The sequence below is a fragment of the Trachemys scripta genome, chromosome 4 (genome assembly GCF_013100865.1).
Source record: "Trachemys scripta elegans isolate TJP31775 chromosome 4, CAS_Tse_1.0, whole genome shotgun sequence".
NCBI classification, from domain to species: domain Eukaryota; kingdom Metazoa; phylum Chordata; order Testudines; family Emydidae; genus Trachemys; species Trachemys scripta.
In genome coordinates, this window is record NC_048301.1 from 8,599,582 (window position 1) to 8,612,628 (window position 13,047).

Sequence of the window (13,047 nt, forward strand, 5' to 3'; positions counted from 1 at the left end):
TGTGTGTGCCCTGTGCGGGGACTGTGTGTGCCCTGTGCGGGGACTGTGTGTGCCCTGTGCGGGGACTGTGTGTGTGTGTCTCCTGGGGACTGTGTGTGCCCTGTGCGGGGACTGTGTGTGTGTGTCTCCTGGGGACTGTGTGTGCCCTGTGCGGAGACCGTGTGCCGTGTGTGTGCCGTGTGTGCCGTGTGTGCGCGCCCTGGGGACCGTGTGTGTCGTGTGTGTGTGCCCTGCGCGGGGACCGTGTGTGTGCCCTGCGCGGGGACCGTGTGTGTGTGTGTGTGTGTGTGTCTCCTGGGGACTGTGTGCGCCCTGTGTGTGTGTGCGCGCTCTGCGCGGAGACACTGTGTGTGTTTACCAAATTCTGCAAACTTGGGGTTGGGGAGGGGAAAGGCTGCGGGGATTTGCCTGGATTTGCTTTACTTACACACACACACACACAAACACACATACGCACCCTAGTGTCACTTGGGAAGACAAAGAACCTCCGTGTTGCTAAACTGGGCTGTGGTGTTGTGTTTTGTGTTAAGGGGGACTAGATAAAGTGGTGATCGCAGGGACTGGACGGTTGCCAACCATTACGTCACCAGCTAGAGCCTGTTCTGCTATTGTTGCTGCGTTTCTCTCTTCCCCCCTTTATTATTGTGAGCAGGTTTATTCTTCTGCCTCTTGTGGTGCTGAGGTTCCAGGAACGTCTCGCTGACCCCCCAAACCCTAGGCTCAGGGCAAGAGTCACCGCTCAGCCCCTAACACAATGGGCCAGTATTTACTGGGACATCTGCGAGGCCATTCGGGTGGCCTTTGTTGTTGTTTGTCACTTGGCTTTCCTTTCTCTCCCTCTAGAGCTTATTTTTTGTGGGTCTGATCCTCCCCAAATTCCCCAGTTATTTATCCGTAGCCCGGCCTCTGATGAGCGGCTCCCCCTTTGCAGGGACTCTGATGAAGCAAGTCACAAACTAATCTGGCAAGACTTTCCTGCTAGCTGCATTATTATGGTTGAGCTCGCCTTTCCTCTGCAGCTCTCCGCTGTTCAACAGCCTCACAAAGGCATCGCCAACACACTGAAATCCTTCAGTCCCAGGGGAATTATGATTTCACTTTCCCTAGGACATTGGCATTCACATGATAACACACAAGATTAGCAGCTGAGCAGCACAGTTTCTTCTACATTTCTTCCCATTTCTCCCCTCCCCCCCAAAAAAAACACCATCACCTGAACACTGGTGAAGCTGTCGATTTTTAAAAACTGTCAAAGCTATAAACACAAGTTATTATGTAACATTTGTTGTTTGACTGCTATCTTCTCTGCCAAATTCCGATTTACCTATCAATAGGTATTCAATACAGTATGCCCCCAAAAGGCAAAGGGAAGAGGGGATAATTGGGCTCGTATTGGTAACAATATGACTGGGTTTTGTTACACTTGTAAATTACTTAAATGCTGCAGTATGTTTATGTGCATCAGACTTTCTTCAAAGCTTAAAAAGATCCTTAAGTAATGAGCTAACTCTATTTCTGAAATTGCAAACTAAATTTAAATAGGTGAGGTAAAGAGAAAGACAAAACTTCTTGTTTTGCAAGGAGAACTGACTCAGGGATGGGTTTGAGGAGGGGTGTTTATCTTGCTGCTCTAACTAGCATCAAGTGGGGGAGAGGGATACTCGGTGGTTTGAGCATTGGCTTGCTAAACCCAGGGTTGTGAGTTCAATCCTTGAGGGGACCACTTGAGGATCTGGGGCAAAATCAGTACTTGGTTCTGCTAGTGAAGGCAGGGGGCTGGACTTGATAACCTTTCAAGGTCCCTTCCAGTTCTAGGAGATAGAATAACTAGGCAGGAAAAAAAAAATATTAATCTAAATGTCAAAAGCTATGGAATTTGAATGGGTGAGGGGGACTCTAGGATAATTTTTAGCAAAGACAAGCATACTTGGTTGGGGGGCTGGAGCCTCAACTAGCCTCTAGAGTCACATACACTAGAGCAGTGGTTTTCAACCTTTTTTCATTTGTGGGCCCATTTTAAAAAAATTCAAGTGGTGGTGTGGATCCCTTTGGAAATTTTAGGCCTAGTCTGCAGATCCCCATTGGTCCATGGAGGACCGGTTGAAAACCACTGCAGTGGTGTAAAACCCTGTCCGTATATAATGCCTGCATCTGTAATTTTCATTCCATGCATCTGAAGAAGTGGGGGGGTTTTACCCACGAAAGCTTATGCCCAAATAAATCTGTTGGTCTTTAAGGTACCACCGGACTCCTTGTTTTTGTAAAATCCTTGTGCGTCAGAATGGCAGCATTTACTTGCACACGTGTAAGCAACTACACTTGGTGCAAGGTGGTGGACAACTGGGCCCATGGAGTTTCTGAGAAGGCAGGGGTAGAGAGTGCCTGCAACGTCGAAACCATTTGTTCGCCTGCCTGCCAGAAGAACTGAGCTCTACAGATGAAACTGGCAAGGTTAGACTGGAGCAACCCCCCATGTTTACACTTCTTACTTTGGCTCTAAGATTGTCCTATATTGTTAACTAATCAGTAAGGAACTGCCTTGATTTAGCTTATGACGACTCCTGATGAACCAGCTAAATGGATACAGGACACTCTTAAACTGAAACAAGAGGTGCCACCACAAGGGGGCCACTCCAATGTAAAAGCTGTTCCTAAATGGAATGGGGGGGGGTGGGGAGTGGGTGCAACTCTGGCATTGACAAGGCCATTGGTATAGGATTGCAACTTGCTAAATGGGGACACTTAAAACAAACTAGCTAACACTGTCCTTCAGTTCTTGATAATGATCTGCGAATGGGTGACATGGAAAATCCTGTCCACCTAATAACGTCTTTGGACCTGTAGATGTAGTACACCATGATTAAAATACCTGACTTGCAAGCTGGTGGTAAGTACCTCTTTTTAAAGCAGAACATTAGGCTGGTTACCCATTGGCTTTCTTGTGCAATGTTCTTGGAGAAGATTGAATAATCACGGCCTTTAGGACTGTGCAGAGAGGTGGCATTTTTTTCCTCAGTGCTTCTTTATCTTGAGTCATTGTGGCTCCCAGCTGGCCTGGTGTATGAGAACCGCATCCTTTAGCTCACAAACAATTCCCAAGCATGAAAGTGGTGCTGGGGTGTGAGGGTAAACTGCACTAGGCTTCTATTTCACAAACACCTACTGACAAATCACATTATTTCTGTAAGTATTATCTGTTTGAAAAATGCCCCTCTTCTACTCCTCCCCCCCCCCCCCAAAAAAAAAAAAAAAGGGAAAAAGAAACCACAGAACAAAGTGCAGAATAAAAGATGACTAGAATTCTCTCTGGGCTTCCAGACCCACTATGTAATTTTCCTGTTCAACTTGTCAACGCTCATTTTAAGAGCCTTATTCTTGGTCGCCAGAGACATGCTGCTTTAGCAGTAGCTGTTGTGGTTTTCCTTCTGTTGCTAGCTAGTTACATGTTTTGATGCTCCAAATGGAAAAGCAGTAGATACATAACCTGCATCCCTCCTTACTCCATCTCAACTCATTAAAATAGGTTCTGCTTTCATCTTAACTTCATCAGGCTTATCCAACAAAGCTAGAGTTCAGAATATGTCCAAGTCAGCAATTTGTCTCAAATGGGGCATTTTCCCCCCCAGCATGCCTCCAAAGAGGGGTATCTCCAAATTATAAATCCAAGAGTTGCTTGTCAACTGTCAATGATACTCCAGATGAGACCTAAAATAGATTTTGCTTTTTTAATTTTGCAGACAGTGGATATCTTGGCTTCTTCCTAGTAGGCTAGCTCTGAAAGAAGTCTTCTCCCTCTACTGCCAGTCACTCCCCCTCCTTGATCATCCGGTGGGGTCTCTTATGAGTAACCTTCAGCCACAGCAACCACTCGCTTCCCCTTCTACAAAAGCCTGCTTGAATATGTTGCTTCCTCATCACTCCTTATGTATAGCAATATGACTCGGGGCTCTGGCTCTGCCTTGCAGGAGACTGAGGTCCTCTCAGCTTGCCTCCTTAAGGTTGGCTTATCCATGACCTCCAGCATGTCTGGGTTTCTCTTTTTAATGGTGCAACTGACTAGACGGCTTCCCCTTCTTTAATTACACTGGAGCAGATGTGCATGTAAATCATACCCAGCCTGGGAGTTCTTGTATCCCAAAAATATCCAAGCTAGATAATGAAACTGAACAGTTTGGTCACTGTGATTCTTGTACCCTTAAACCTTCCTCATTAGCTTTATCTCGTTCTCCTGTTTAATGAACATCTAGTATCTATATTTCCTCAACAGTATAACTCTCAGGATGGGTTCACTGGGGGGCAGGGATCCTGGACAGTGTTAAAACTGCCCTGTTCACCAGCTAAGGAGTCTCCAGAGATTGGAAGTGCCCACCACCATGTGACATAATAGAGATGCTGCCATCTTTCTGTGCTGGGAAATGCAGGGTGCATCCCAGCAAGCCCTTGTGATTTGTCAGTGACCTTATCAGGGCAGGTTTCAGAGTAGCAGCCGTGTTAGTCTGTATCCGCAAAAAGAAGAACAGGAGTACTTGTGGCACCTTAGAGACTAACAAATTTATTAGAGCATAAGCTTTCGTGGACTACAGCCCACTTCTTCGGCTGCATATAGAATGGAACATATATTGAGGGGATATATATATATATATATATATATATATACATACACACATACAGAGAGCATAAACAGGTGGGAGTTGTCTTACCAACTCTGAGAGGCCAATTAAGAGGAAAAAAAACTTTTGAAGTGATAATCAAGCTAGCCCAGTACAGACAGTGTGATAAGAAGTGTGAGAATACTTACAAGGGGAGATAGAGTCAATGTTTGTAATGGCTCAGCCTTATCAGGGCAGTAACATTCTGGGAGGGGAAAAAACTAACCTTCCACAGTTTCTGTTCTTGGTTTCCTTTCTTGGTTAGACTGAAGGGTGTGATGTGTGTTTTTTGCAAACTTTGGATGCTTCTGGGATGTAGTCCCTGAAGAGCCTGTACGATTACACTGTATGTGATTGTAGCAAAGATGTACCTTATACAGAGATTACAGCTATGCTGGCATAATCCTGTAGTGTAGCTGGGCCTTCCCATTCCTGTAGGAACACCACCACCACCTCCTCAAGCAATAGTACTACATCAATGAAAGCATTCTTCAATGACATCGCTGCATCTACACTCAGAGTTTGGTCAGGTCAACATTGTCACACCCTATGTAGCTACATCAACCTAACTCTTGAGTGTAGATGGCTCTTAAAGACAAAAGAGCATATCCAAATGTGACTGCTTCATGGTGACAACACACCCGGATGTCTCCATAATCTCTCTTTAAACTAGGCAGTCATGTTCTGTCTCCTCTTACGCTTGGTGAGAGAACTTCCAACAACTTCAGTTGAACCAGGACAGTTCTGAGGAGTACTATAGAATCCCTTCCATCCAACTGAAAGAAGGGGCTAGTGGTACGTCGCTGTATTCTTCCCCGTTTGAGCAGGGGACTTCGGAGGTAACTGTGCTGAGTGTTTGTCTATGTGGAGTACTTACAGCTCTTAGCTCCTTTCTTCCTAGAGAGACTTCCCACTTACAACTCCAAGACTGGATGGCGGTACTAGTACAGCACTGCACGGTCCCTCTGTATGTCAGGCTTGCACAAAGAAGCTCCCCTAGCGCAAGGGAGCTGTACAGTTCCGCTAGGCCAATAGGGCTCAGCCTACTAGGGCTGGGAACAAATGGCTTATATCTACAGAACATGAGGCCTAAAACTTTTTGTTTGTTTTTTTTGTTTTTGTTCCCCCTAACCTTGGCTGGCTGAGATCACAATCTCATGACTTCCTTGTCCCTTCCTGTTAATTTTCAACTTGATTCCAGGACATGTAGCCATATAAAAACTTTGTAGCTAAAAGTCCATGCTCTTATACCTGCTAACTGCTTGAGTGGTGGAGTAGCATTGTATATTAAGGATGAGGTAGACCCTAAAGAAATTGTGATGGAATGGATACAAAAATCTGTTTGGGCCAAAATCACATTAGGGAAGAAGGCTACTAGATGTTCCCCTGATACAGTGTTTGGAGTATGCTACAAACCACCGGGATCCAATTTGGATATGGCTAAAGTCCTCTAATGTTTTTAATGAAATAAATACTACTGGGAATTGTAAAAACGACGAGTCCTTGTGGCACCTTAGACTAACAAATTTTATTTGAGCAGAAGCCTTTGTGGGCTAGAACCCACTTCATCAGGTGCATGGAGTGAGTGGGGGGGGGGAGTAGGCAGGTATAAATATACAGCACATGAAAAGGTGGGAGTTGCCTTACCAAGTGGGGGGTCAAGGCTAACCAGGCCAATTCAATTAGGGTGGATGTGTCCCATTCCCAACAGTTGACAAGAAGGTGTGAGTATCAACAGAGGGAAAATTATTTTTTTGTAGTGACCCAGCCACTCCCAGTCTTTATTCAGGCCTAATTTGATGGTGTCAAGTTGGCAAATTAATTCCAGTTCTGCAGTTTCTTGTTGAAGTCTGTTACTGAGTGTCCAGAGAGGTTGAAGTGCTCTCCTACTGGTTTTTGAATGTTCTAATTCTTGATGTCTGTGTCCATTTATTCTTTTGCATAAAGACTGGCCGGTTTGGCCAATGTACATGGCGCAGGGGCATTGCTGGCACATGATGGCATATATCACATTGGTAGATGTGCAGTTGAACGAGCCCCTGGTGGCGTGGCTGATGTGGTTAGGTCCTATGATGGTGTCCCTTGAATAGATATGTGGACAGAGGTGGCAATGGGGTTTGTTGCAGGGATTGGTTCCTGGATTAGTGTCTGTGTGGTGTGTAGTTGCTGGTGAGTATTTGCTTCAGATTGAAGGGCTCTCTATAAGTGAAGATTGGCCTGTCTCCCAAGGTCTTTGAGAGTGAGGGATTGTCCTTCAGGATAGGCTGTAGATCCTTGATGATGCGCTGGAGAGGTTTTAGTTGGGGGCTGAAGGTGACAGCTAGTGGCGTTCTGTTACTTTCTTTGTTGGGCCTGTCCTGTTGTGGGTGACTTCTGGGTACCCTTCTGGCTCTGTCAATCTGCTTCTTCACTTCCCCAAGTGAGGTATTGCAGTTTTAAGAATGCTTGATAGAGATCCTGTAGGTGTTTGCCTCTGAGGGATTGGAGCAAATGCAGTTGTATCTTGGCCCTTGGCTGTAGACCATGGATCGTGTGGTGTGGTCTGGATGAAAGCTGGAGGCACGTAGGTAAGTATAGCAGTCACTAGGTTTCCGGTATAGGTGGTGGTTGTGTGACCATCGCTTATTTGCACTGTAGTGTCCAGGAAGTGGATCTCTTGTGTGGACTGGTCCAGGCTGAGGTTGATGGTGAGGTGGAAATTGTTGAAATCCCGGTGGAATTCCTCAAGGGCCTCCTTCCCATGGGTCCAGATGATGATGTCATCAATGTAGCGCAAGTTGAGTAGGGGCATAAGGGGACGAGAGCTGAGGAAGCGTTGTTCTAAGTCAGCCATAAAAATGCAGTGCCACTGATTTGAAGGTAGATGCTGTCCCCAAATCTGAAATAGTTGTGCATGAGGACAAAGTCACAAAGCTGAGCTAGGTTTGCCGTGACCTTACTGGGGATACTGTTCCTGACAGGTTGTATTCCTCTTTGTGTGGAATGTTGGTGTAGAGGGCTTCTACATCCATAGTGGCCAGGATGGTGTTTTCTGGAAGATCACCAATGGATTGTAGTTTCCTCAGGAAGTCAGTGGTGTCTCGAAGATAGCTAGGAGTGCTGGTAGAATAGGGCCTGAGGAGAGAGTCCACATAGGCAGACAATCCTGCTGTCAGAGTGCCAATGCCTGAGATAATAGGGCATCCAGGATTTCCAGGTTTATGGATGTTAGGTAGCAGGGGCTCTAGGCATGTGTCTGTGTAGATTTGTTCCTGTGCGTCTTCAGGAAGCTTCTTGAGCAGATGGTGCAGTTTCCTTTGGGAATGGTGTGATTATGGGAGACTTTAACTTCCCAGATATAGATTGGAGGACAAGTGCTACTAATAGAAGGGCCTAGATTCTCCTGGATGCGAGAGCTGACAAGCTGCTGAACCAAGAAGAGGTGATGCCATTTTTAGATTTGGTAGTGGTGAGGACCCAGTAGAAGAACTGGATGTAGAGGACAACCTTGGTTCTAGTAATTGTGACCTAATTCCATTTAAACTAAATGAAAGGATAAACAAAAATAGGTCTGCAACAAGGGTCCTTGATTTCAAAAACGCTAACCGTAAATTAAGGGAATTAGTTAGGGAAGAGGACTAGACCAAAGAACTCGAGGATCTGAATGTGGAGGAGGCTTGGAATTACTTTGTCAAAGTTGCAGAAGCGATCTGAAGACTGCATCCTGAGCAAGGGGGGAGGGAAGGGTTGCAGAGCAAGCATTTCAAACAAGTAATTTAAGAGAAAGCAAAAAGCATACAAGAAATGAAAGATGGGATGGATTAGCAAGGAAAGCAACCACTTGGGGGTCAGAAAGTGTGAGGATGAAGTGAGAACTGCCCAAAGCCAAGCAGAGTTGGACTTTGCAAAGGGAATTAAAACCAATAGTAAAAGGTTCTATAGTCCTATTAAATAAGAAAAAAACAAGGAAAGAAGATGTGGGACTGCTAAGCACTGAGGATGGGGAGGAGATTAAAGATTATTTAGGCATGGCCCAACATCTCAACAAATACTCTGCCTCAGTCTTTTAATGAGGCTAATGAAGAGCTTAGGGATAGTGGCTAATGGCAATGAGGATATGGAGGTAGAAACTACCCCATCCGAGGTGGAAGTCAAACTCAAACAGTTTAATGAGACGAAACTGGGGGGCCTGGATCACCTCCATCCAAGAATACTAAAAGAATTGGCGCATAGAATTGCAAACCCAATCGCAAGGATTTTGAATGAATCTGTGGACTCGGGTTGTACACTATGACTGCTAATTGCTAGTCTAGTTTCTATTTTTAAGAAGCGGGTGGGGGAGTGATTTGGGAAACTACAGGCCTGTTAGTTTGACCTCCATTGTATGCAAGTCTTGAAACAAATTTTGAAAGGGAAAAACGTTAAGGGCATAGAGGTGAATGGTAATTGGGATAAAATACAACATGGGTTTTACAAAAGGTAGATTGTGCCAGACCAACCTGATCTTCTTTGAGAAGATAATTGTGTGGTGTTTGTTTTAAAGGAAATGTGATCAGTCTAATCAACCTGGATGTCAATAAGGCATTTGATACAGTTCCATATGAGAAATTATTAGTTAAATTGGAGAAGATGGGGCTTAATGTGAGAACTGAAAGGTGGATACCAAACAGGTTAAAGAGGAGGCTACAACAGGTCAGACTGAAAAATGTAACCTCCCTCTAGCCTGAGAGTTCTAGTGGAGTTCCTAAGGATCAGTCTTGGGACCAATCTTATTTAACACTTTTATTACTGATCTTGGTGCAAAAGTGGGTGTGCGCTAGTAACATTTGCAGATGATACAAAGTTGGGAGTTATTGCCAATATGGAGAAGGATCAGATTATCATACAAGAACTGGAAGTAATAGAAATGAGATGAAATTTAATAATGCAAAGTGCCAGGTCATGCATTTAGGAACTAAGAAGAATTTTTCCTATAAACTGGAGACTTTTTACTTGGAAGAGAGACCTGGGGGTATTGGTTGACCACAGGATAACAATGAGCCGTCAATGTGATGCAACCGTGAAAGACTAATACCTTGCCTGATGCATCCTAGGACTGTATTTCCAGTAGAGACTGGGAAGTGTTATACCATTATACAAGGTGCTGGTGAGACCTCAGCTGGAGTAGTGTGCAATTCTGGTCTCCCATCTTTAAGAAAGATGAATTCAGACTGGAACTGGTGCAGAGAAGGGCTACTAGCATGATCCAAGGAACAGAAAACTAGCTTACGGGAGGTGACTCAAAAGAGCTTGGCTTGTTTAGCCCAACCAAAGGAAGGTTGAAGGGGAGATGCTCTCTATAAATACATCAGAGGGATCAATATCAGGGAGGGAGGGGAGTTATTTAAGTTAAGCACCAATGTGGACCTCAGAACAAATGGATATAAACTGGCCATCAACAAGTTTAGGCTTAAAATTAGGTGAAGGTTTCTAACCATCAGAGGAATGAAGTTCTGGAACAGAACTCCCAAGGGGAGCAGAAAAGCTAACGGACTTCAAGACTGAGCTTGACAAACTTATGGAGGGGATGGTCTGACAGGACTGTCTACAATGGCATGTGGCCCATTGGCCACTGCCAGTAGCAAAAATTCCCAGCTGCTGGAGACAGGACATTGAGTTACTGCAGAGAATTCTTTCCCAGGTGTCTGGCTGGTGGGTCTTGCCCACAGGCTCAGGGTCTAACTGATCACCAGATTTGGGGTTGGGAAGGACTTTTCCCCTGGGTTAGATTGTTAGAGACCCTGGGGGTTTTCACCTGCCTCTGCAGCCTGGTGCAGGGTCACTTGCAGGTTTAATGTAGTGTAAATGGTGGATTCTCTGTAACGTGAAGTCTTTAAACCATGATTTGAGGACTTCAGTAACTCAGCCAGGGGCTAGCGGTCTATTACAGGAGTGGGTATGTGAGGTTCTATGGCCTACAATGTGCAGGAGGTCAGACTAAGCTCAGAAGGGACCATCGTGATCATCTAAAGTCTATGAACATCCACCTGTCAAAGGCTTGACAAATCCACTTGCCAAGGGAAAGTGGGGAAATGTTCTCTGGCAAATTGGAAGTTCACCTGTCAGTTTTGGCTGCTTTCAAGCTCCCATTCTATAACTGGAGTCCTCTGCAACCCTAAGACCCTTCCAAAGGTGTTGCTTTCTGCCTGAGCCTGCAGTCTCTGGAAGGACAGGTGTGAACTGTCTAAGGCTCAAATCTCATGTGTTCCTTCCCCAGCCCCTAGAGCACAACTGGTATGCAGCCTGGCTGCTCTGAAGGAGTCTGCTGGATCTTAGGGGGGAGGATTGTTAGGGGGCTTATTCCTTCATCCTCTCACTTCCTTGGTCCTTCTCGCATGAACAGAGAGCAACAATACCCAAAGGTGCAAACAATTAGATGTTTATTGGGGGTGAACTTCCAGCAAGCATGATTCCAGTTTCCTTCCTTAGTGTCCCCCTTCCCAGCTCTGACACCACAGAGCCTTGCCTGTGTCCCTGTTCCCATTTCCCCCCCTTAGTGAAACATGATTCTAATTCCCCCACCCCCATTCCCTGTTCCCATTCCCCCCCTTACTTCCTGATTGACTGCAGGCTACATAGTAAAACTTGAGTTCTGCTTAGCTATACCTTAACCAATCATTTTACTGAAATTTAACTAACCAATCCTGACACATTGTAACATGATTATTTAACCAATCATATCCCACCACCTTAATTGGTTTACACCCAGCAAAATTAATTATACAGCAGGCAGAAACAATCACAGAATCAGACGGAGATTATACAGACAAACAATAGGGAAGTGGAGACTACAGTGATAGAACAATACAGAAATGAGGATTTCACATCCCAGCTATTGATAAGTGAGTTCTTGCCAGACCGGATGCTATCAAACTAAGTTTCCTTTTACATCTTCTAGGCTCTTCCCTTTCTCTGGAGGTGATAGGAATACAGTCCTGTCCTAACAGCCCAATAGCACCTTATTTCAATGTGACTAGTTTGGAATGTGAGGATGTGACCAGACACTTCCCAGTTTATGGCTGGCCTCTGCTGCTTAGCGGAAGGCCTTAGCCTAAGAACCAGGCCTCAGACCGTCACAGTAAGAGAAGGCTCTTAGACAGACAGTGACTTTGATTTTCTTTTATACCTCTCTAACTAGCCAAGTGATAAGAATACACCTAAATTCTTAAAGTATAGGCCTTTGCAGACCGGCCTGAGTATCTATATCCGAACAAGGATGTGAAAACGTTCTTGCTCCTCTCCCATAGGCCTGCTGTTCCAAACACAGCGAGTAGCTGCTGCCCTGCTTGTGCCACTGGATGGGGTAGGCAGGGCCGGATCCAGGCACCAGCTTAACAAGCAGGTGCTTGGGGCAGCCAAGGGAGAGGGGCGGCACCTGCAGCAATTCGGGGGCGGCAGGTCCCTCACTCCCTCTAGGAGCGAAGGACCTGCCGCTGCCGATCGCGGCTTTTTTTGCTTGGGGTGGCAGAAATGCTGGAGCCGGCCCTGGGGGTAGGAGTGCTGCTGGGCATCTGACCAGCGAATCAAACTAGCAGCAGATCCACCAACTCTATCACTGTTGCATCAAGGAACCCCTGAATCCCCAGTCCCTGACGTGCTGTCCAGTAAATTTGCGCTATGATGCAGGATGCCTCATTCAGCTCCAGAGGCAGATCATTCTGTCTTGGCCTCCTAGGGTTTGTTCTCCCTCCTTCTCTTCCTCCTCTTCCCCCCCCTCCCCCCAAGAACTCTGGACACTGGCCTGACTTAGCTCCCATCCAAATTGATGGAATTTTTACCATTGAGTACAAGGGCAGCAGAGTTATTCCAATGCTGAGAGCTCTGGAATTCCACCCTTTAATCTTGAGGGGTAAAACTTGTAATTCTGGGGGCTACAACCATTCATTCTTCTGCTCACCCAAATCCCTATGTGCCCTGTTAGCAAAGACCCTCTTCTAGATGGCAACCTACTGGATAACTTGTCAAGGGTTTGCAGAGAGTATAAAGCCTCTAATAGCCGTAAGCTATGGCCTGCCTAAACTGTTAGAATTGGCATCGAGGAGGTGAGATGCAACACATGCTGATGGCTCTTATTAAAGTCTATCTCCTGCCAAGGCTTATTGATCATAACATTTTGCTAGCCCTGAAATATTTGTAAAGTTCTGGTCCTGCATGCTCATCCTCCACTTCTCATGGCAGCAGCTGAACAAGGACCCAAGAGCTTTGGGGTGCTCTGCAACTTTTAACAAGACCGCTTTAATGCGTGTGTCGTGGGCAGGGAACCTGCTGCCTAGTGCAGCCAATGAAGTATTAAGAAATACTCTTTAGATCAAGATAAACAAGATTTTTTTTTTTCTTACCTCCCATCAATGGCTCACTTCCACTGGGAGTGCAGGGGGTT

General features: G+C 45.7%; 1 protein-coding gene across 1 annotated transcript in view; it reads left to right on the forward strand.

The window, feature by feature from the left end:
- GPR137C (G protein-coupled receptor 137C) overlaps positions 1-13,047 on the forward strand; it is a 30,081-nt gene that overhangs the window by 1,131 nt on the left and 15,903 nt on the right. The gene's annotated exons all lie outside the window — the stretch shown is intronic.